Source organism: Mobula hypostoma, chromosome X1, assembly GCF_963921235.1.
Source record: "Mobula hypostoma chromosome X1, sMobHyp1.1, whole genome shotgun sequence".
In the NCBI taxonomy this organism is placed as follows: domain Eukaryota; kingdom Metazoa; phylum Chordata; class Chondrichthyes; order Myliobatiformes; family Myliobatidae; genus Mobula; species Mobula hypostoma.
The window spans coordinates 57,554,881-57,579,069 of record NC_086128.1 but is presented as its reverse complement, the minus strand read 5'-3'; the positions used below and the strand labels follow the sequence as shown (position 1 = coordinate 57,579,069).

The 24,189-nt window shown below is 43.4% G+C and overlaps 1 protein-coding gene across 7 annotated transcripts in view; it reads left to right on the top strand.

The window, feature by feature from the left end:
- LOC134340419 (phosphatidylinositol 5-phosphate 4-kinase type-2 beta) overlaps nucleotides 1–24,189 on the top strand; it is a 258,524-nt gene that overhangs the window by 136,095 nt on the left and 98,240 nt on the right. The window lies entirely within an intron of this gene.

Sequence of the window (24,189 nt, the reverse complement as noted above, 5' to 3'; positions counted from 1 at the left end):
CTCTTGCATTTCTGACTTTCTGCTCGGGTCTCCCTCAGTGAAGACTTATTAAATTCCTCCACAATTTCTTTCTCTCCCATTACTATCTCTTCACTCCACTCTCGTCTCTCTTTTACTCCTTATAAATTTGAAAAAAATCATTTGTATCCTCTTTCATTTTATTAGAACCATAGAACCTTACAGCACAGAAACAGGCCTTTTGGCCCTTTTTGGCTGTGCCGAACCATTTTTCTGCCTAGTCCCACTGACCTGCACCTGAACCATATCCCTCCATATACCTCTCATCCATGTACCTGTCCAAGTTTTTCTTAAATGTTAAAAGTGAGCCCGCATTACCACTTCATCTGGCAGCTCATTCCACACTCCCACCACTCTCTGTGTGAAGAAGCCCCCCGCCAATGTTCTCTTCAAACTTTTCCTTCTTCACCCTTAACCCATGTCCTCTGGTTTTTTTCTCCCTCAGCCTCAGTGGAAAAAGCCTGCTTGCATTCACTCTATCTGTACCCATCATAATTTTATATACCTCGATCAAATCTCCCCTCATTCTTCTACGCTGAAGGGAATAAAGTCCTAACCTATTCAACCTTTCTCTATAACTCAGTTTCTCAAGTCCTGGCAACATCCTTGTAAACCTTCTCTGCAAGCTTTCAACCTTATAATTTCCTTCCTGTAATTTGGTGACCAAAACTGTACACAGTACTCCAAATTCGGCCTCCCCAATGCCTTATACAACCTCACCATAACATTCCAACTCTTATATCAGTATTTTGATTTATAAAGGCCAATGTACCAAAAGCTCTCTTTACGACCCTATCTACCTGTGACGCCACTTTTAGGGAATTTTGTATCTGTATTCCCAAGATCCCTCTGTTCTACTGCACTCCTCAGTGCCCTATCATTTACCTTGTATGTTCTACCTTGTCCTTCCATTTACCTTGTATGTTCTACCTTGGTTTGTCCTTCAAAGCTATTATCTAGCTTTTCTTCATATTTCATTTTTCCTCTCTTTATAGCATTTTAGTTCCCTTCTGTTGGCTTTTAAAAGCTTCCGAATTCTCTACCTTCCTGCTAGTTTTTGCTATATTATATGAGGAAGGATCTCAGCCCAAAACATTGACTGTTAACTCTTTTGTATAGGTGCTGTCTGATCTGCTGAGTTCCTCCAGCTTTTTGTCTGTGTTACCCTCTCTTTTGCTTTTATGCTCTCAAGGGAAGTCAAAGAAGCTTTAAAAAAACTAACAACTTCCCTTGTCAGCCACAGTTGCCTCATCCTTTCTTTAGAATACTACTATATCTTTGGGATATACATATCTTTCCTGAGCCTTCCGAATTTCCCCCATAAACACCAGTTATTGCTGTTCTGTCGAAATCCCTGCTAGTGACCCCTTCTAATCAACTTTGCCCAGCTCTCTCTCATGCCCATAATTCCTGTAATACTGACTCATTGATTTTAGTTACTCCTTCTCAAACTGCAGGGTGAGTTAGATGATCACTGCCTCCTAAGGGATCCTTTACCTTAAGCTTCGTAATCAAATCTGGTTCATTACACTACAGCCAATCCAGAATTGCCTTTCACCCAGTGGGCTTAAACACAACCTGTTCTAAAACCTGCCATCTCGTAGGCATTCTACAAATTCTCTCCCTTCATCCAGCACCAACCAGATTTTCCCAATTTGCCTGCATGTTGAAATTCCCCATGATTATCGCAACATTGCCCTTTTTACATTCTGTTTGTATCTCCCGTTGTAATTTGTAATTTTAGCCCACATCCTGGCCACTGTACTGTATGTAACTCCTGGGCTGTATGTAACTCCCATCAGGGTCTTTTTACCCTTGCAGTTTCTTAACTCTACCTCAAGGATTCTGCATCTTCCAATCTATGCCACCTCTTTCTTTCTGTGGAGATCTTATCTACCTCTTTCATAATTTTATATGTCTCTAAGGTAGAGGCTGGAAAGTTGTTTCCACTGGTAGGTGAGACTAGAACTAGGAGACATAGCCTCAAGATTCGGGGGAATAGATTTAGGACGGAGATGAGATTTTTGCATGGTAGGGAAGTTAAGGGTTATGGGGTAAAGGCAGGTAGGTGGAGATAAGTCCATGGCCAGATCAGCCATCATCTTATTGAATGGTGGAGCAGGCTCGTCGGGCCAGATAGCCTACTCCTGTTCCTTTTTCTTATGTTCTGAGGATTGAATTTCATTTTTTTTTACCAATAGAGACACCACACCCCCTCTGTCTACCTTCCTGTCCTTTCAATACAATCATTCTCCTTGGATATTAAACTCCCAACGATGATCTTCTTTCAGCGACGACTGGAGGATGCCCACAACGTCATATCTGCCAATCTCTAACTGGGCTACAAGATCATTTACCTTATTCCATACACTGTGTGCATTCAAATATAACACCTTCGGTCCTGTATTCATTGTCCTTTTTTGATTTTTGGCATGCTGTTACACTTTAACTCATCCCACTCACTGTAATTTTGCCCTGTCATCTGCATGCCCTTCCTGACAGTCTCACTACACACTGCATCTACTTATATACCAACTGCCCTATCACTCTGGTTCCCATCCCCCTGCCAAATCAGTTTAAAATTCTGTTTAGTGTCAGATTTCTTGACTGGATTGTTTGATTTCAGATTTTAACAATAATAATACTGATAAATTAGTTGAATTCTGTTTGTAGCACTCAACTAAGGGGCACTTGCACAAATGCCCCAATATCCTATGTTAAGATTAGCTGTATTTGTCACAAGTACATCAAAACATGCAGTGAAATACATCATTTGAGTCAACAACCAACACAGTCTGAGAAAGTGTTGGGGGCAGCCCGCAAGCATTGCCATTCTTCCAGTACCTACATAGCATGCCTTCAATTTACTGACCCTAGCCTGTACATCTTTGAAATGTGGGAGCAAACCAGAGCACTGGACCTGGTGTGATGTTGTTCATTTATTTCTTAATGGAGATACAGTGCAGAATAGGCCCCTCTGATCCCTCAAGCCACGTCACCCAGCAACCCCAGGATTTAATCCGAACCTAATCACGGGACAATTTACAGTGACCAATAAACCTACCAACTGGTATGTCTTTGGATTGTGTGAGGAAACCGGAGCAGCCAGAGGAAACCCATTCAGTCATGGGGAGAACATGCAAACTCTTTACAAACAGTGGCAGGAATTGAACCTGTGTCGCCTGTACTATAAAGCGTTGTGCTAACCATTATGCTATTGTGGTGTCCATTTCAAGCACCAAGTTGCAAAACATCTCCAGGAGAGGGAACACAAAAGGTGGGCAGGCACCATTCAGTCACACGGAAATATGAAGTGCAGACATTCCAGTTTTGTTAACAATGTTATCAGCAGTACAGGTTGTTCGTGCCTCTGTTTTACTTCCTTTTCCAGCAAGTTTCAGCAAAATGGTCAGCTGCAGACAGAATTCAGTATGTTTAAAATAAAGTCTGTTTCATTGTAGTTTTTGATTCTGTCTTCCGAACAGATGTGCCTAAACTTTGCTTTGATCTCCCAGCTGCAGAACGGTTTCCCTGATGTTCATCTTTTGCTATAACACCATAACTCAGAGAAGTTGTGGTTGCTGTTGTATTTGAAAGTATTTCAGCTCGACTGACTTTAATCCATTTAAGCTCATATTCATCTTTAAATTGACCCAATAATAACCATCAAGATAGATTTTTGAAGCACCGTTTTATTGGCATAAGGTTTTAGCTTTGATGCTTAACGTTTATTGTTCATTCTCTTTCATGCCCTCTATCCTAAAAAAAAGATGGCACCATTTGTGTTTTAGCTAACTTTTCACGAGAGTTTCATTTTAAAACTCTGGAGGGATAAAGTATTTGCAGCTGTGTTTCTGTGCATGCAAAGCTATAAACACAATCAAGGCCAATGGACATGATATTGCCAGGTTTAGAAGGCTTGAATTATAGGGAGAGGCTTGCCAGGCTAGATCTTTATTCCTTGGGTCATAGGAGAATGAGGGCAATATTATAGAAGTGTTTAGTATTACAAGAGGCATAGAAAAAAGAGATGATAACAGTCTTAATGGTAGGGGAGTCCAGAACTAGGGTTCATAGGTTCAGGGTGAGATGGAAAAGATTTATAAGGGACCTGACTTTTTCCGTGTAGAGGGTGCTAAGTATATAGAATCAGCTGGCAGAAGGTGTGGATGAGGCATTCATTAGCAGCATTCAGTTTATTTGTTTAGAGATAAAGCATGCTAACAGACCTTTCTAAGCCAATGAGCCTGTGCTGCCCATTTACACCCACGTGACCATTTAACCTACTAATCTGTTCGTCTTTGCAACATGGGAGGAAACTAGAGCACATGGAGGAAATCCACGCGGTCACTTGGAAAATGTACAAACTCCTTACTGATAGCAGCGGAATTGAACTTGAGTGGCTGGTGCTCTAATAACATTGCACTAACTGCTACGCTACTGTGCCGCCCTTAAGATGCAAGGACAGTTGGGGTTTGGGGGATATAGGCTGAACACAGAAAATTGGGATTAACACTCATAAAATACTGGAGGAACTCAGTAGGCCAGGCAGCATCTATGGATATTTCAGGCCAAGACCCTTCATCAGGATAAGTGGCGACTCTGCATTTAGCTCCAAATGGAATCATCAAATATTCCTGTTTAGGATTATTATAGCTGAAATCCACAGTCACAGCCATAGGTATTTCAGTAAATAGCATTGTTTAATGACGGTCAAAAAATCTATAGATACTTAAAATCAATGAACCTTGGATGGCAGATTCTGGTCACGTGCGGTTCTTCTTTAAGAAAACAATGGGGACAGAACACTGGTCTACAGGTACGAATGAAATGCAAAGGCCTTAGACTCCCACTCCCAGCTATCCTGCTGGCAAATGTATGGCCTCTGGAAAATAAAATTGGAGACCTCAGAGCAAGATTGCTTTATGAAAAGGACATCAGGGTCTGCTGTGAACTTTGCTTTATGAAGGCATGGCTCACACCTGCAATTTCAGACACTTCACCTTTCTCCACAAAGACAGGACAGCTTAGTCATTTAAAGGCAGAAGAGGTAAAGTATGCTTTATGATTAACTCATCAGGGTGCACAGGTTCTGTCGCAGTCTTGCTCACCCAACCTGGAACATCTATGGTCAAATGTCACCCATTTCGGAGTTCAAAGTACATTTATTATCAAAGGATGTAGATGTATGTAGTATACAACCCTGAGATTCACCTTCTCATAGGCAGCCACGAAACAAAGAAACACCATGGAACCTGTTTAAAGAAAACATTAAGCACTCAACACTAAAAAAAAGACCAAATCACGCAAATGGCAAAAAGAGCGAAAAACACAATATAAACCATCAAACCGCAATGTCTTTTAAAACCATCAAGGAATGTTCAGTTAATTTTAGCAATGTGCCATTTGTTGATTACAGGCTGTAGAGCCAATGCATCCCAAGCAAAATCACACAAAATAGCAATTTAAAATAAAAAGAAATAACCAGAAACATATCATAATATGGACTGCAGAGTCCAATCCACAAACCACATGGATTAATTCTTGCCCAAGGCCCAAGACTCTGGCAGCATCGAGCGAGAGGGAGAGACTGGTCACGCACAGGTACCTTCCTCCAGCCAAGGGAGTTTCCTGCTATTATCCCGGTAGCAATGTACATTCCACCTCAGGCTAACATCAGGCAGGTACTGGTGGAGCTGAGCACTCTTATAAGCAGGCACAAAACAGCATACCTGGAGCAGCCTTCCTTAGCACTTAGGAGATTTCAAGCAGGCCAGGCTGAAGAAATGTCTGAACAACTACCATCAATATATCACTTGTAGAACCAGAGGAGCCAACTCACTTGACCACTGTTATACCACCATTTAGAATACTTACTGTGCTATCTCATGACCACACTTTGGAAAGTCCGATCACCTGACGGTACTACTACTACCAGCATACAAGGACCAAGAATGCATGGTCGAGGGAAGTGGAGGAGCACTTACAGGACTGCTTTGAGTCAGTGGACTGGAAAACATTTAGAGATTTATCTTCATGTCTGAATGAATATGCCACAGTTATCACCAACTTCATCAAAACCTGTGTGAATGAGAGTGTGTCTTCAAGAACAGACCGAGCATACCTAAATTAAAAGCCATGGATGAACCAGGAGATTCATATTCTGCTGAGGGTGAGATCTGTGGCATTCAAGACTGGTGATCCAGAACTATACAAGTCCAGGTATGAAGGCTATTTTAAAAGCAAAAAAAAGACAATTCCAATTGAGATTCAAGATGGAATTGGATACACATCAACTATGAGAGGGTTTGCAGGCCATTACTTCCTAGAAAGTAAAACCTAACATCATGACTGGCTGTGATCTTTACTTTCACATGAAATCAACGCCTTTTATGCATGCTTTGAAACGGAGAATAACTCTACATCTGTGCGAATCCCTGCAGCATCTGGTGATCTTGTGATCTCTGTTTTGGAGGCTGATATCAGAACATCTTTCAAGAGGGTGAACTCTCTTACAGATGGTGTACCTGGTAGGGCTCTGAAAACCTGTGCCAATCAACTGATAGGAATGTTCAGAATATCTTCAATCTGCTGCAGTTGGAGGTTCCTACCTGCTTCTTCTGGGGAAGGTATGACCTGTACAAAAGGGATGGGTTACACCTGAACCTGAAGGAGATGAATATCCTTACAGGCAGGTTTGCTAGAGCTGTTCAGGAGGGTTCAAACTAATTTAGCAGAGGGTTGGGGGGGTAGGGTAGGAACCGGAGTGATAGTACTGAGAATAGGGATGTTGGTTTACAAGCAGATCTGCACTGAGACTCCTAGCAAGGAGAGACTGATGATAGGGCAAAATTAGAGACAACAGGATGAGTTGCACTGTAAAATGCGAACAAAGTCGAAAAGGTGTTATATTTGAATACATATGGTATACAGAATAAGGTAGATGGGCATTTATGACATTATGCGCGTCACTGAATCGTGGCTAAATGAAGATTATAGCTGAGAAATTTACATCCAAGGATACAGATTGTATCAAAAGGAGAGGCAGGTAGGCAGAGGGGATGTCGTAGCTCTGTTGGTAAAAAAAAATTAAATCAAATCATTAGAAGAGATGACATAGAATTGGAAGGGAAAGTCAAGTTGGTGCTGGATCCCAAGAGGGGTAATTTCTAGATTGCCTATGAGATGGCATTTTAGAACAACTCGTGGTTGAGCCCACTAGGGGATCAGCTATTCTGGATTGGGTGTTGTGCAATGAACCGGAATTGATTAGAGAGGTTAACGTAAAGGAACCCTTAAGGGCCAGTGATCATAATATGATAGAATTCACCCTGAAAATTGAGAAGGAGAAGCTAAAGTCAGATGTATCAGTAGTACAGTAGAGTAAAGGGAGCTACAGTAGCATGAGAGAGGAATTGGCCAAAATTGATTGGAAAAGAACACTGGCAGGGATGACAATGTAGCAGCAATGACTGGAATTCCTGGAAGCAATTCAGAAGGGGCAGGATAAATCCATTTTAAAGAGGAAGAAGTATTCTAAAGGAAAGATGACACAACTGTGGCTAACAAAACAAGTCAAAGCCAAAAGAGAGGGCATATAATAGAGCAAAAAGTAGTGGGAACTTAGAAGGTTGGGAAGCTTTTAAAAACCAACAGGAGGAAAAGGTGGAATACAAAAGTAAGCTAGCCAATCATATTAAAGAAGATACCAAAAGTTTCTTCAGACATATACAGAGTAAAAGAGAGGTGAGAGTAGATATCAGACCACTGGAAAATGATGCTGGAGAGGTAGTAATGAGGGACAAGGAAATGGTGGACGAACTGAATAAGTATTTTGCATCAGTCTTCGCTGTGGAAGACACGAGCTGTGTGCCAGAAGTTTGAGAGTGTCAGGGGGCAGAAGTGTGTGAAGTTGCCATTACTAGGGAAAAGGTTCTTGGGAAACTGAAAAGCTTGAAGGTAGATAAGTCACCTGGACCAAATGGTATACACCCCAAGTGGTATACTGGGGTTCTGAATGCGGTGGCTGATGAGATTGTGGTGGTATTGGTAATGATCTTTGAAGAATCAATTGATTCTGGCAAGGTTCTGGAGGAATGGAGAATTGCAAATGTCACTTCACTCCTCAAAAACGGCGAGAGGCAGAAGAAAGGAAATTATAGGCCAGTTAGACCGACAGTGGTTGCGAAGATGTTGGAGTTGATTGTTAGGGATGTGGTTTTGAGGTACTTGGCATATGATAAAATAGGCCGTAGTCAGCATGGTTTCCTTTCAGGAAAATCTTGCCTGACAAATCTGTTGGAATTCTTCGAAGAAATAACAAGCAGGATAGACAAAGGAGAATTGATTGATGTTGTGCACTTGGATTTTCAGAAGGCCTTTGACAAGGGGCCACACGTGAGGCTGCTTAACAAATTAAGAGCCCATGGTATTACAGGAAAAATACTAGCACAGATAGAGCATTGGCTGATTGGCAGGAGGCAAAGAGTTGGAATAAAGGGAGCTTTTTCTGGTTGGCTGCCAGTGACTAGAGTTCCACAAGGGCCTGGGCTGGGACCCTTTTTATGTTATATGGCAATGATTTGGATGACAGAATTGATGGTTTTGTGGCCAGGTTTCTGGATGATACGAAGATAGGTGAAGGGGCAGGTAGTTTGAGGAAGTAGAGAGGCTACAGAAGGACAGACAATTAGGAGAATGGGCAAAGAAGTAGCTGATGGAATACAATGTCAGGAAGTGTACATCCATGCACTTTGGTAGAAGAAATAAAAGTGTAGGCTAGTTTCTAAAATGTGAACAAATTCAAAAATCTGAAGTGCAAAGGGACCTTGGAGTCTTCGTGTGGGATTTCCCTAAAGGTTAATTTGCAGGTTGAGTCTGGGGTGAGGACTAGAATAGAAAAACAAGGATGTAATGTTGAGGCTTTATAAAACACTGGTGAGGCCTCACTTGGAGTACTGTGAGCAGTGTGGGGCCCCTTATCTAAGAAAGGATATACTGACATTGGAGTGAGTTCAGAGGAGGCTCACGAAAATGATTCCAGACTTGTCATATAGGAAGCATTTTATGTCTCTTAGCTCTACTCACTGGAATTCAGAAGAATGAGGGGTGACCTCATTGAAACCAATCGAATGACGAAAGGCCTTGATAGAATGGATGTGGAGGGGATGTTTTCTACTGTGGGAGATTTTAAAATCAGAAGACACAGCCTCAGAATAGAGGGGAATCCTTTTAGAATAGAGATGAGGAGGAATTTCTTTAGCCAGAGAGTGAGTGAATCTGTGGAATTTGTTGCCATAGACGGCTGTGGAGGTCAAGTCATTGGGTATATTTAAGGCAGAAATTGATAGGTTCTTGATTTGTCAGGGCATGAAAGGATATGGGGGGAGGCAGGAGATTGGAGCTGAGGGAAAATGGATCAGCCATGATGAAATGGCGACGCAGACTCGATGGGCCAAATGGCCTAATTCTGATACTTATGGTATTCTTATGGTCTTTTATCGGTGTAATTGGGCAGCATGGGTTCATTGGGCTGGAAGGATCTGTTACCGTGCTGTATCTCTAAATAAACAATAAATAAATAAATGATACTGTATTGAATGCCTCCACCACATCCTTTGCTAGCTGATTCCACATTCTCACCACCCTCTGCATGAAAAAGTTGCCCCTCAGGTCTCTTATAAACTACTACTTTTATAAATCTTACACTTCACACCTTGAACCTATGCCCTCTAGTTTTAGACTCTGCTGCCCTAAAGGAAAGACTGTTACCATCTTCCTTATGTATGCTTCACATAATTTTAAACACTTCTTTAAGGTTGCCCTCATCCTCCTATGTACCATCTTTGAAAATGTTTGCAAAAGCTTTTGGATCTGTAGCTTTTGAATAATAAAGGACATGAAAGGAGGATTAAGCTAAATAAGCATGGCAGCGCCTCTGCTTTGTCAGAAGTTTGTTCAGATTCATCTGAAAATTTGACAAATTTCTATAGGTGCAGAGTGGAGAGTATCCTGACTGGTTGCATCATGGCTTAGTATGGAAACACTAGTGTCCAAGAACAGAACAAAAAGTGGTGGATACAGCCCAGTCCATCCCTGGAAATGCCCTCCACACCACTGAGCACATCTGCAAGGAGTGCTATCATAAGAAAGTAGCGTCCATCATTAAGGACACCCACCATCCAGACCATGCTGTCTTCTTACTGTTGCCACAGGTAGGAGGTACAGGAGCCTTAGGTCCCACACCACCAGGATCAGAAACAGTTATTACCCCTTGGCCATCAGGCTGCTGGACCAGCATGAAGAATGTCACTAACCTCAGCTCTGAGCATAAAGTATGGACTCACTCTACAACTTATGTTCTCAGTATTTATCGATTTATTTGCATTTGTGCAGTTCATTTACTTTGAACTTTTATAAAACACTTCGATAAGCCTCAACTAGAGTATTGTTCCATTTTGGGCCAATTTGCTTTCAATCTGGAGGATTGTTAACTATTTACAATTACAATGTTTAATAGACAGGTAGGAAGAGTTTAGAGGGGTATGGGCCAAATGGGCCAGTTTAGATGGACTATTTGGTTGGCATGGACAGGATTGGGCCAAAGGGCCTGTATCCGTGCTATCTGACTCTTTGACTGTATGTCCTAAAATGGCACCAAGATTCAGTTACATGGAAAGACTGAAAATGCTGATAATGGTAAGCTGAAAGCAGGGAATTGAACTGAGATGTTCAAGATCGCGGAGGGTCTTGATTGAGCTAGTGAAAGAGTGATCATTGAAGCTTATGAAACACCCTGGTTTCTTTGGCTGCATAAGTCTAAGGAAGACTAGCTCCAGCCCCCGCCAAACTCATGAGATTGAGGTGTGCTCAATCCCACCCCAAACCCCGGTTTGTGTGGATGCTGTGTAATTCACTACCCTGTTACAAATTAATGCCATGAAATAACAGACAGCACACTGCATACAATTAAAGGAATTATATTTATGAATCTTAACCAAAGGGTTAGTAAAGAATAACAAAAAGAAAAGGGCCCATTCTAATTAAACAGTTAAATGTACACAAGTTGGAGCTCATCTTGAACTTCTCTGTCACTCACACACTGACCCTCGGTCAATGTGAAAGCACACACCACCTTCCGAACGTCACTTGCAAACCATCTCGAACAAACGGGTCTCCCACCGGATCGTATGTTGCGACTGGTTCTCCCCAGCGTCTTCTCACTTCATCTCCTCTCCAACAAAAGCCCCAAGTGCAACCTTAGTGTCCCTCACCAGAGAAGCCTCCCCTTAATCCGACCATCCTAAATGGATGGCACACATTTTTCCTCATCTCTTATCTTCAACAGTAACCGAAACAAGCATGAAAACAGAACAGACTGCTCTTACAGAACTGATTAAATGAAATACATACAGCATAACAGTAAAAGTATGAACCAGGGCATTACACTTACCTGTTTAAGCCGACACAACCGATCGACAGACGACGCAATAACCACTGCTCTACATATTGACCTTACACATCTGGAGAAGAAGGATGTTTGTGTGAGAATGCTGTTTGGACTACAGTTCAGCATTCAACACCATAATTCCATCCAGGCTCGACAGGAGGCTCAGAGACCTCAGCCTTGACCCTGCCTTGTGCAGCTGGATCCAGGACTTGCTGTCAGATCGCTGGCAGGTTGTAAGAGTGGGCTCCCTCACCTCCATCCCTTTGAATCTCAATACAGGAGCCCCTCAGGGCTGTGTACTGAGTCCCCTCCTTTACTCCCTGTATACCCATGACTGTGTCGCCACCCACAGCTCTAATCTGCGAATTAAATTTGCTGATGACACTACATTGATTGACCTAATCTCAAACAATAACGAGGTGGCCTACAGGGAAGAAGACATCACCCTGACACAGTGGTGTCAGGAAAACAACCTCTCCCTCAATGTCGCAAAAACAAAGGAGCTGATTGTGGATTACAGGAGGAACGGAGATGGGCTAACCCCTGTTGTCCTCAATGGATCTGGAGTTGAGAGGGTAAACAGCTTTAAGTTCCTCGGCATTCATATCACCAAGGACCTCATATGGTCTTTACACACCAGCTGTGTGGTGAAAAAGGCACAACAGCACCTCTTTCACCTCAGGTAGTTGAGGAAGTTTGGTATGAGCCCCCAAATCCTAAGAACTTTTTTACAGGAGCACAATTTAGAGCATCCTGACTGGCTGCATCACTGCCTGGTATGGGATCTGTAGTTTCTTCCACCAGGCCATCATGCTGATTTGAGTGTATTCTATGTTACATTGACTGTTTTATTTATTATAAGTTATTATTACTATGATTGCACATTTAGACAGAGACGTAACGTAAAGATTTTTACTCTTCATGTTTGTGAAGGTTGTAAGAAATAAAGTCAATTCAATTCAATTCAATTGCCAAATGAATATTCCTCTGCATAGATGCTTCCTGACCTGCTGAGTTCCTCCAGCATTTTGTGCGTGTTGCTCTGAATTACCAGCATCCGCAGAATCTCTTGTAAATATGACAAGAAGAAACATGATCTGGAAATTGATAAAATCGTGGAAGAAAGCTCAATGAAAATTGCATAAACATTTAAACACAAGAGATTCTGCAGATTCTGGAAATCTTGAGCAACACACAAAATGCTGAGGGAGCTCAGCAAGAAATTAAACAGTCGACATTTCAGGTCAAGACCCTTCATCAGAACTCTGCATAAACACTGTTTTTTTTTAATGGGCCATGGGAAAAGAGCAGATGGTAATCTTGAATCTTCAGTAAGTCAATAGCATTGAGTCAGTGCAACATATCGGCAAGCATTTTTGCTTCTCCCAGTACAATTGCCCCATGCCTGATTCACCTTCTGGGCAAAGTCTAGTATCTCCAGAGCCAGTGATTATCTTATGGTCTTAATACAAGTCAAAGGAGCAGAATAAGGCCATTTGACATACTGAGGGTTCTGCTATTCTATCATTGATGATTTATTATCCCCCTCAACCCCATTCTCTTTCCTTCTCCATATAACCTTAGATGCCCTTATTAATCAAGAACTTATCAAGCTCTGTTTGAAATATACCCGCTGACTTGGCTTTCACAGCCATATGTGGCAATGAATTCCACAGATTCACCGACCTCTAGCTAAAGAAATTCCTCCTCATCTCTGTTATAAAGGAATGTCTCCTATTCTGAAGCTGTACCCTCTCCCCCACTATGGGAAACATCCTCTCCACGTCCACTCTCAGCTTTTCAATATTCTGCAGGATTCACTGAGATCCCACCAACACCCCCCCCCTCACCATTCTTCTAAACTTGAGCAAGTATAGGACCAGAGCCATCAAACACTCCTCACAAATTAACCCTTTCATTCCTGGGACTATTCTTGTAAACCTCCTCTTGACCCCCTCTGATGCCTCTTGCAAAGCCTCAATGTCTGTTTGATTAGATTACATTAGATTCAATTTTATTGTCATTATGCCGAGTACAGATACAAAGCCAATGAAATGCAGTTAGCATCTGACCAGAAGTGCAAAGAATAGTGTTATTTACAAAATAACTGTGAATAAAAAAAGTGCTACAGCACACAGATATAAAAGTACTGAGACAGTACAATACGGATGCAATACTGCTTAGCGCTGTGATGAGAGGTTCAGCAGTGTCATAGCCTCAGGAAAGAAGCTCTTTCTGTACCTGCTGGTGTGGGAGCGGAGGCTCCTGTAGTGCCTACCGGATGGGAGGAGAGTAAAAAGTCCATGGTTAGGGTGAGATGCATCCCTGATAATGCTTTTCACCCTGACCAGGCAGCGTTTATGGTAGATGTTCTCAAAGGTGGACAATTGGGTGCCGATAATCCGCTGGGCAGTTTTCACCACACGCTGGAGTGCTTTGCAGTCCGATACAGGACGATTGCCTTACCACACTGAGATGCAGTTGGTGAGTATGCTCTCAATGGTACAATGGTAAAAGTCCATCAGTATCCTGGGACAGAGGTGAGCTTTCTCGATGCTCCGCAGGAAATAAAGGCACTCTTGCACCTTTTTGACCAGGATGGAGGAGTTCAGGGACCAGGTGAGATCCTCAGAAATGTGGACACCAAGGAATTTGAGGCTTGATACACGCTCCACTACAGTTCCGTTGACGTAGCTGGGGACGTGAGTGTGGCTCCTAGCATGCCTGAAGTCCACAATGATCTCCTTGGTCTTCTGGGTGTTAAGGGCCAGGTTGTTGTCGGCACACCACACGGCCCGGTGCTGGACCTTGTCTCTGTAGGCCATCTCGTCATCCCCTCTGATCAGGCCAACCACCATGGTGTCGTCTGCGAACTTGATCATGGAGTTAGAACCATGTACAGGAACGCAGTCATAGGTGAAAAGGGAGTACAGAAGAGGGCTCAGCACAGAGCCTCGAGGCACACCAGTGTTCAGGGTGAGAGTGGAGGAGGAGAGGTTGTCTAACTTAACTGATTGGGGTCTGTTGGTCAGAAAATCCAAGGTCCAATTGCAGAGGGATGAGCTGGCGAAGTTTGGCGATCAGCTTGGAGGGAATCACAATATTGAATGTCGGACTAAAGTCAACGAACAGCATTCTGACGTAAGAGTTGGGGCTGTCCAGGTGGGTCGGGGCAGAGTGAAGTGCCGTGGAGGTGGCGTCCTCTGTTGACCTGTTGGTGCAATGGGCAAATTGATGGGGGTCCAGGGTAGTGGGCAGACAGGGTTTCAGATGTGATAGAACCAGTCTGTCAAAGCATTTTGCAATGATGGGGGTGAGTGCAACTGGATGGAAGTCATTCAGGCCCGTGGCAGTGGAATGCTTTCGGCACTGGCGCGATGGTGGCGATCTTAAAGCTTGTGGGGACAGCTGCCTGGGCCAGGGACAGATTAAAAATGTCCGTGAAGACCCCGGCCAACTGCACTGCACAGACCCTGAGCACACGGCCAGGTATTCCATCCAGACCAGCTGGCTTCCGTACATTCACCCTGCTCAGGGTGGCACAAACATCGGAGGTGGAAAGTGAGAGAGGCAGTTCACCAGGTGGGAGATCTGCTTTGAGGGTGACCTCCTTGTTCTCTTGGTCAAAGCGAGCGTAGAAGTAATTGAGCTCATCAGGGAGGGAAGCAGAGCTGGAAGGGGGCACGGTACTAGGTGGTTTGAAGTCTGTAATGACCTGTATGCCATGCCACATGCTCCGGGGGTCCGAGGAATTGAAATGCTCCTCGATTATCTTTTTATATATGTGTTTAGCCTGAGAGATTCCCCTCCTCAGGTTGGCCCTGACTGAGCAGTAAGCCTCCCAGTCTCCAGACCTGAAGGCTGAATCTCTGGCTTTGAGCAGGAGGTGAACTTCTCTGTTCATCCATGGTTTCTGATTGGGGAGAACTTTTATTTGTTTTTGTGATATCACTCTATTGACACACTTGTTGATGTGCTCAAGGACAGAGTTGGTGTATAAGTCAATGTTAATCTGAGAGTCCGTGGTGGCGTGGGCAGCAAACGTGCTCCAGTCTGTGTGCTGGAATTGGTGCTGAAGAGCAGAGTCAGCACCCTCCAGCCAGATCTTAATAGTCTTCATTGTGGGTTTCACACGTTTAATGACCAGGCTATACTTGGGAAGCAGAAACAATGAAAGATGGTCAGACTGTCCCAGGTGGGGGAGGGTAGTGGCTTTGTAAGCGTCAGCCACATTTGTGTAGAGATGACATTTTCCTAGAATTGTGGTTTATAAGTATTTCTTACTGGATTTTGTTTGAGTTTGAGCCTTCATTTCCTATAGACTAACAAAAACTGACAAGCAATGTGCAAAATAAAACTGCAAATATTTTTTAAAAATCAAATAATAATAATAATAAATAAATAGTAGTGAGAATACGAATTGTGGAGTTCTTGAAAAGTGAGTCCATAGGTTGTGGAATCAGTTCAGTGTTAAGATGAATGAAGTTATCCACACTATTTCAGGAGCGTAGAGTAATAGCTGTTCCTGAACCTGGTGGTGTGGGACCCAAGGCTACTGTACCTCCTTCCCCATGGTAACAATGAGAAGAAAGCATGTACTTACTGTACTTTCCATACTACAAACCAAGATACCTCTATCCTTTCACAAAAATTGCTGGTGAACGCAGCAGGCCAGGCAGCGTCTATAGGAAAAGGTACAGTCGACGTTTCAGGCCGAGACCCTTCGTCAGGACTAACTGAAAGAAGAGCTAGTAAGAGATTTGAGAGGGGGAGGGGGAGATCCAAAATGATAGGAGAAGACAGGAGGGGGAGGGATGGAGCCAAGAGCTGGACAGGTGATTGGCAAAAGGGATATGAGAGGACCATGGGACAGGAGGCCCAGGGAGAAAGAAAAGGGGAGGGGGGAGGGGCGATGGGCAAGGAGTATAGTGAGAGGGACAGAGGGAGGAAAAAGGAGAGAGAGAAAATACATAATAAATAAATGACGGATGGGGTACGAAGGGGAGGTGGGGCATTAACGGAAGTTAGAGAAGTCAATGTTCATGCCATCAGGCTGGAGGCTACCCAGATGGAATATAAGGTGTTGTTCCTCCAACCTGAGTGTGGCTTCATCTTAACAGTAGAGGAAGCCGTGGATAGACATATCAGAATGGGAATAGGACTTGGAATTAAAATGTGTGGCCACTGGGAGATCCTGCTTTCTCTGGCGGACAGAGCGTAGGTGTTCAGCGAAACAGTCTCCCAGCCTGCGTCAGGTTTCGCCAATATATAGAAGGCCACATCTGGAGCACCGGACACAGTATATCACCCCAGCCGACTCACAGGTGAAGTGTAAGGGCATGTGTAGCACTTGTTCTGCTTACAAGGATAAGTGCCGGGAGGGAGATCGGTAAGGAGGGATTGGGGGGGACGAATGGACAAGGGAGTCGCGTAGGGAGCGATCCCTGCGGAAAGCGGGGGGGGGGGCGTGGAGGGAAAGATGTGCTTAGTGGTGGGATCCCGTTGGAGGTGGCAGAAGTTACGGAGAATTATATGTTGGACCCGGAGGCTGGTGGGGTGGTAGGTGAGGACCAGGGGAACCCTATTCCTAGTGGGGTGGTGGGAGGATGGAGTGAGAGCAGATGTGCGTGAAATGGGGGAGATGCGTTTGTGAGCAGAGTTGATGGTGCAGGAAGGGAAGCCCCTTTCTTTAAAAAAGGAGGACATCTCCTTGTAAGCGGAACAAGTGCTACACGTGCCCTTACACTTCCTCCCTCACCACCATTCGGGGCCCCAGACAGTCCTTCCAGGTGAGGCGATACTTCACCTGTGAGTCGACTGGGGTGATGTACTGTGTCCGGTGCTCCCGATGTGGTCTTCTATATATTGGCGAGACCCGACGCAGACTGGGAGACCGCTTTGCTGAACACCTACACTCTGTTCGCCAGAGAAAGCAGGATCTCCCAGTGGCCACACATTTTAATTCCACATCCATTCCCATTCTGATATGTGTATCCATGGCCTCCTCTATTGTCAAGATGAAGCCACACTCAGGTTGGAGGAACAACACCTTATATTCCGTCTGGGTAGCCTCCAACCTGATGGCATGAACATCGACTTATCTAACTTCCGTTAATGCCCCACCTCCCCTTCATACCCCATTCGTCATTTATTTATTTATTATGTATTTTCTCTCTCTCTCCTTTTTCTCCCTCTGTCCCTCTCACTGTATGCCTTGCCCATCGCCCCTCCCCCTCCCCCTTTTCCTTCTCCCTGGGCCTCCTGTCCCATGATCCTCTCATTTCCCTTTTGCCAATCACCTGTCCAGCTCTTGGCTCCATCCCTCCCCGTCCTGTCTTCTATCATTTTGGATCTCCCTCTCCCCCTCCCACTTTCAAATCTCTTACTAGCTGTTCTTTCAGTTAGTCCTGTCGAAGGGTCTCGGCCTGAAACATCGACTGTACCTCTTCCTAGAGATGCTGCCTGGCCTGCTGCGTTCACCAGCAATTTTTGTGTGTGTTGCTTGAAATTCCAGCATCTGCAGATTTCCTCGTGTGTACCTCTATCCTTTGTTTTGCTGTGAGTACAGTGCCCAGACAGCATCATTTTTACAGTCCTGTTATCTTTTCAACTAAAAAACCTAGTAATTTTATGTCCTTTTTTGAAAAAAAAGGTTCTGATATATGGTAGTTGACACAGGACAGTTAATGAGGAAACAGTGACCTTTTCTTCATCTTTCCCACGTACTGTAGATTATCTTGCTCAGCATCTCTGTTCTTACTCTCCCTAGGACTTGGGAGGGGAGAGGGTGGCTGGCTTTCACCTCGATGCCAAAAATAGTTTCCAATGTGAGATTTCCAAGATTTAGAATTGCAGAAGATAATAATCTTCTGTTGAGAGTAACATTTAATAACTCTCCTTCACAATTAATTTAGTGTATTACAAGCCACAGCTTTAACCAAACTTAAAACTTGTCTGTTTATAACGCTTTGGTCTTTCCATCAGGGATGTCTTACATGAAAATGTAAAAATCTTTTTCACTGTGATCAGATTGCTTTTACTTCACAATAAAATTCTCTACCCTCTTCCATTGAATTTATTGAAACTTCTTCATATTTAAAATTTCTACTGTCATTCTCACCCTCAGCTCTGCTTCTCTCTAGCCACCCTCCCCCCCCATGTTTTTCCTATTCCTTCATGCTCTCTGTTAAAATCTGCTGCTATCCTCTTGCATCATTTGTTTTGCTGTTCTTTCTATTGTTTGATTCTGGTTCACATGGAACAGCATGAGAAGTTGATTATATTTTTGTAGTAGGAATAATCTGTATAAATTGAAGTTCATGTCAAATCACTAATTCTGTGCCAAACCATCTGCCGTATAAAGACGACAAAGGTACACCACTACAGCTTCTGAGTTTCTCTTCTTGTACCTGTGGGTCAGCAGAGGTTGCTGTCAGTTTTGCATAGTATTGACAGTGAACACTAGGTGGGGGAGGGGTTTGTGAAGAAGCAGAAGGTCAGTGGAAGGGTCACACAATTATTAGAACTACAAATTGTTGTTTGTGTGATTTTGCTGCATGAAACTTGGCTGTCAGGTTTGCTCAATAAGTATAATATTACTTACTTCGGCCCGTCACCCCTCGTGGGGCATAGGCCAACTACAGCAGCTCGTGAGAGTCCTCGGTTGTGGACCAGTCTTACAAGTTGTATCCAGGTGTGGCCCATCTTCAAAGATGCTTTCTCTTTCAGGGATGAGGTCTTTGAGCTTCTGTTGGTGCTTGTGTAGCACTAGCTTTTTATGGGATGTGGTTGTTAGCCCCTTGCCTAACCCTCCTCCTTTTGCAACCGGGCTTGGGACCATCCATAGCAGAGTTAATAAGTATAATCACTGAATCTTAAATGAATTCCTTGATTATGAATCACTTTAGGGCATCGCTGGAAGACAAGGCAAGATATATAAATAATTACAAAGCCGGCTTTACCTATATTCAAATCTCAGCAAATGTGATAACCACGCTTCTCTCAAATGCTGAGTAACATAATTTAGTTTCTGTGAGGATCAATGCTAAAAAGCCTTGGACAAAACTGCTGTTTTTGTGAGCAGTTTTTCTGAAAGTTCTGCTGTTTAATCACTGGTCAGTGCTGGTGTACTATAAAACTTGATAATTGGACATGTTACGCATGTTGTCAGATCTGTAGACGGAATAAGCAGGCCATTGTTTGCCTGCACAAAATGGAGGGGAAAATATATGTATTTTGGCCACATTTTGTTTCGTTCTTTACTGTCTACTGTTGCACAGTACCACACTGGAACTTAGAAGTATGCATCGTAGCCACTGTACTGCAGAATGGAATTAGACAAATGTGAGATGCATGTTTATGTACGACAGTATAATGTTACTGCCACTATTATAATAAAACAAGCAGTCGTATAAATATATGAAACAGCAGCAATAAAAGATGAAAAGAGACCAGTGCAGGATGAGAGTGTGTCCGTGAGTTGGGGGAATGTAGGTGGGGGGGGGGTGCGCAGCAGGGCATTCAGACAGGGTGTACAATGTTTGTACATGTGTGCTGGGTGGCAACAGGATGTTAAGAAGTCTCACACTCTGAGGGAAGAAGCTCTGGTTCTTATGCTGTGGGACCTTCTGCCTCCGGACGGCAGAAGGTCAGAGAGATTGTAGGGAGAATGGGAGGGGTCTTTTGCTCATCTTTGCAAGTGGTTAGATGAGTTGAATTGTGAGAGGCTATTTGTTATTAGAGAAAGTGGGAGATGGAGCTGGGGTAGCTTTAAGGAAAAATGGCCAGTTGTTTAAAGTCTGAGGCAGCAACTACATTGTGATATTATTTTTCATTACGATGAAGAGTGACTTAGATAATTAGAATTAGGCCCTAAGTTTAAACCAGGGGCACAACAATGATGGGAAATCAGGGACACATAAACGGGATCCTACCACTAAACATCCCCCACCACCACTCTCCACTTTCCGCAAGGATTGCTCTTTCCGTGATTCCATTGTCCATTCATCCCTCCCCACTGATCTCCCTCCTTTTACTTTTCCCTGTAGGTGGGACAAGTGCTACATCTGTCCATTCACCACCTCCCTTATCAGTATTCAGGCCCAAAACAGTCCTTCCGGGTGAGGCAGCACTTCACCTATGAGTCTATCAGCCTCATTTACCATATCTGGTGCTCCCGGTGCGACCTCCTCTACATTGGTTAGATCCGACTTAGATTAGGAGACTGCTTTAATGAGCACCTTCGCTCTGTCTGCAACAGGCAAGATTTCCTGGCGGCTGACCATTTTAATTTCACTGCCCTTTCCCATTCTGACATCTGGACTATGGCCTCCTCTACTGTCATAATGGGGTCACTCTTAGGCTGGAGGAACGACATCTCATATTCTGTCTGGGTAGTCTCCAGCATGAACATTGATTTCTCTAACTTCCAGTAACTTCTCCCTCCTCCTCTTCCTCCTCTCTTTTTCCATCCCCTATTCTGGCTCTATCATATCCCTCTGGTGCCCCTCCTTCCCTTTCTCCCATGATCTGCTCTGTTCTACCAGATTCCTTCCTTCAGCTCTTTACCTTTTCCACCTATTACCTCCCAGTTTCTCACTTAATAACCCCCTCCCCCACCCACCTAACTTCTCCCTCACCTGGCTTCAGCATTTGTTGTTCTTCTTCCCCTCACATCCCCACACCTTCTTATTCTGGCTTCTTCTCTTTCCTTCCAGTCCCAGTGAAAGGTCTTTCTCCAAAACATTGTTTATTCCTCTGTAAATGCTGCCTGAGCTGCTGAGTTCCTCCAGCATTTTGTGTTTGTTACTCTGAATTTCCAGCATCTGCAGAATCTCTTGTTCCAGTGCCAAGATAACATACCCATAACTTAGTAACCCAAACCCATGTGCCTGTTTGGAAGTGGGAGGAAACCAGAGCACTAGGAGGAAACTCACATGGTCACGAGGAGAACATACAAACTCCTTGCTCACAGCGGCGAGAATTAAATCCTGATGACAATCACTGGGGCTGTAAAATGTTACGCTAAGCACTACATTCATGGCCTGAAGACGCAGGCTTGAACATTTAGGACTGAGATGAGAAATTTCTTCACCCACACAAGGTAATTGAGACCAGGTATCTTCAAAAAGAAGTCAGATAGAGGCATCATGGAACAGAGGGAGGAGGAAGAAACAGGATACTGAATTTGGATTGAAGAGAATGAGAGAGGGTCTTGCAAGAACTCCCATCAAAGAGGGGAAGAGAACTTCTTCACAGTGGAGTGGAGTATTAAAATGGAGACGTGAGATTGTATGTGCTAGAATCAGGAGTAGTCCAGATGAGGGTCCCAATCTGAAACGTCGACTGTCCATTTCCCTCCACAGATTGTGCTTGGATCAAAATGGAGAAAAAAAAAACAATCCTTCACAGATGCTGCCTGATCTTCTGAGTTCCTCCAGTAGTTTGTTTGACACTCCAGGTTCCAGCATCTACGGTCTCTTGTGTCTCTACTAAATTAGTGTAGTGGTTAGCATAATGCTAACATTGATCAGGGTTTGATTCCCACTGCAATCTGTAAGGAGTTTCCATGTTCTCCTTGTGACTGCGTGGGTTTCCTCCAGGTGCTCCCACACTGCATAGACATACCGTTAGGGTTATTGAGTTGTGGGCATGCTGTGTTCGTGTTGGGTGCATAGCAACATTCGCTGATTTAATTTGACACAAACAATGCATTTTTTTGTATGTTTCAATGTACCTGTAACAAATGAAATTTATGTTCTTTGGGTGATTACCTTGAAAGGGGGAGTGGGTTTACAGTTTACAGAGAGAAACTTCTCAGTTTAGTGGGTTGTGTGTCTTTGAGTTCTCCCCTTCAAACGTGTGCAGGTGCTCTGATTTTGAGTATATTCCAGCCTGAGATAGATAGTTGGATGTGAAAGGGATTGGGGATTGGCTGGGAAAGTGGACAAATTTCATGATCTGTTGTGATCTTACTGATTATATTATGAACACAAGCGATTCTGCAGATGCTGGAAGTCTAGAGCAACACATAAAATTAACTCAGCAGGTCAGGCAGCATCTATGGAAAGGTATAAACAGTAATACATAACACTGAAAACATAAGTTGTAGAGTCCTTGAAAGTGAGTGTGTAGGTTGTGGAACCAGTTCAGCGACAAGGTGATTGGAATTATCCACACTGGTTCAGGACCCTGATAGTTGAAGAGTAATAACTGTCCAGGACTGATGAAGGGTCTCAGCCTGAAACGATCTACTGGTTATTCCCTCCATAGTTCCCTCAGCATTTTGTGTGTATTGCTTTGTATTTGCAGCATCTGCAGAATCTCTTGTGTTTGTGGATCGGAGCATGATTATTATTGCTAATGCACTTAAATGCAGGTTTTGAGGAAATTGTAAATTGTCTCAATACATTGTGATTTTGCTTAATATTTATTACCCAGTTTTTATATTATTACATAGTTTGAAATGTTTCTGCACACACCTTAATCTTGAAAGATTGAGTGACAATGTTCTCACAGTTCCGTGTCTGATCTTTCACACCCATCATCTCTATTGACAGCACCTGTAGTTATGTATCTTCACTGGAACATGAGGTGCTGTTGGGAGCAGACAGTGAATGTGGGATGGAGCATTTGATTCTTACTAGGTCCAAAAACCAAATATTGAGAGGTGCTAATGAATGATGATAGTTTAATTAGTTAACAATTACAAAGAATGCCAGATCCAGATGTCGGACTCTACTCATCCCTGAATTACAGATGTTGGGTTGGCTGAGGTTGAAGACCTGCAATCACAAAGGTCAAGGACCGTAGTCGGCGGGCCCAGGGGTGGGGGGATAGGAAGGGGTTTGTTTTTCTGTTGTGTCTGTCTTGTATGTCAGCTGTGTGTTGTCTGCTGAACATTGTGGGCCTGCTGTGTTGGCACCAGAAGCGTGGCAACACTTTTACGGGCTTCCCCAGCATGTCTATGTTGGTTGTTAATGCAAACAATGTATTTCACTGTACTGTGAAATATGTCTACATGTGACAAATAAATCTAATTTAATATTTTCAACATTTAAGAGAATTTTGGATAGGGACATGGATGGGAGGTGTATGAAATGTTGTGGTCCAAGTGCAGAGTAATAGTTCAGCATGGACTAGATGGACCAAAGTGCCGAGGGTGGTGGTGGGGGGGGGGGGGGGTGAGGTTTCTGTGCTGTACTGCTCATGACTCCATAAGTTATCAGAGCTAATGTCTTCAGGATAGTGACAGAAAATTTGGTGGGATTGCCTCAATGATTTTATGGAAAATGGCAAGATCTGTTAATCTCACTATCATAAACATTATTGTGTACAATTTATTTTTTTATATTCTTATTGTAACTTATATTTTATATTACACTGTACTACTACTGCAAAACAACAAATTTCATGACAAAGTATATCAATGATAATAAACCTGATTTGATTCTGATTCTTTCTCTATTGTTTGCTATATTTTTTCATGATTTTTAAGGGTTTGTAACTAAATGGGACTGACAAACACATTTAAAACATGCATAAAATATACAGAACAGAAAAAAAACTACCCAATGGCTAGTTTAACATCTTTATATAGCCTTCTCCCCACCATGCATAGTGTAATCCTATTAGTATAAATTTCCCTTCTCCCTTCCCTTTCCTCCTCTCTTTCCACCCCACCCCACCCCGGGCTTGTTTAGGTTTCCCTTAAATATATTTCT